This window comes from Atta colombica, unplaced genomic scaffold, assembly GCF_001594045.1.
Source record: "Atta colombica isolate Treedump-2 unplaced genomic scaffold, Acol1.0 scaffold226, whole genome shotgun sequence".
NCBI classification, from domain to species: domain Eukaryota; kingdom Metazoa; phylum Arthropoda; class Insecta; order Hymenoptera; family Formicidae; genus Atta; species Atta colombica.
The window spans coordinates 699,603-699,924 of NW_017259323.1; the positions used below are offsets into that span (position 1 = coordinate 699,603).

A 322-nucleotide genomic window follows, 5' to 3' on the forward strand; every position below is an offset into this window, starting at 1 on the left:
TCCTCCTCCTCCTCCTCCTCCTCCTCATCCTCCTCCTCCTTCTCCTCCTCTTCTTCCTCCTTCTCTGCCACCTCGTCGCCGGCGAAGCTCGGCTCGACGAGACCGATGAGACTTTGCGCGCCGCACGACCGGTAGGCGCGTCCTCTTCTTTTCGGATAACAACCGGGACAACTTCTTTATCACTTTTGAGAACGCTTCATTCTTCCTTTCTCTCGATTCGCAATCATACATTACGTTCTCTCTATCTCTCCCATTCATACATATTCTCTCTCTCTCTCTCTCTCTCTCTCTCTCTCTCTCTCTCTCTCTCTCTCTCTCTCTC

At 52.2% G+C, this 322-nt stretch overlaps 1 long non-coding RNA gene across 1 annotated transcript in view; it reads right to left on the bottom strand.

The window, feature by feature from the left end:
• The window catches only part of LOC108688170, an 85,492-nt gene that overhangs the window by 84,630 nt on the left and 540 nt on the right, over positions 1 to 322 (bottom strand). The gene's annotated exons all lie outside the window — the stretch shown is intronic.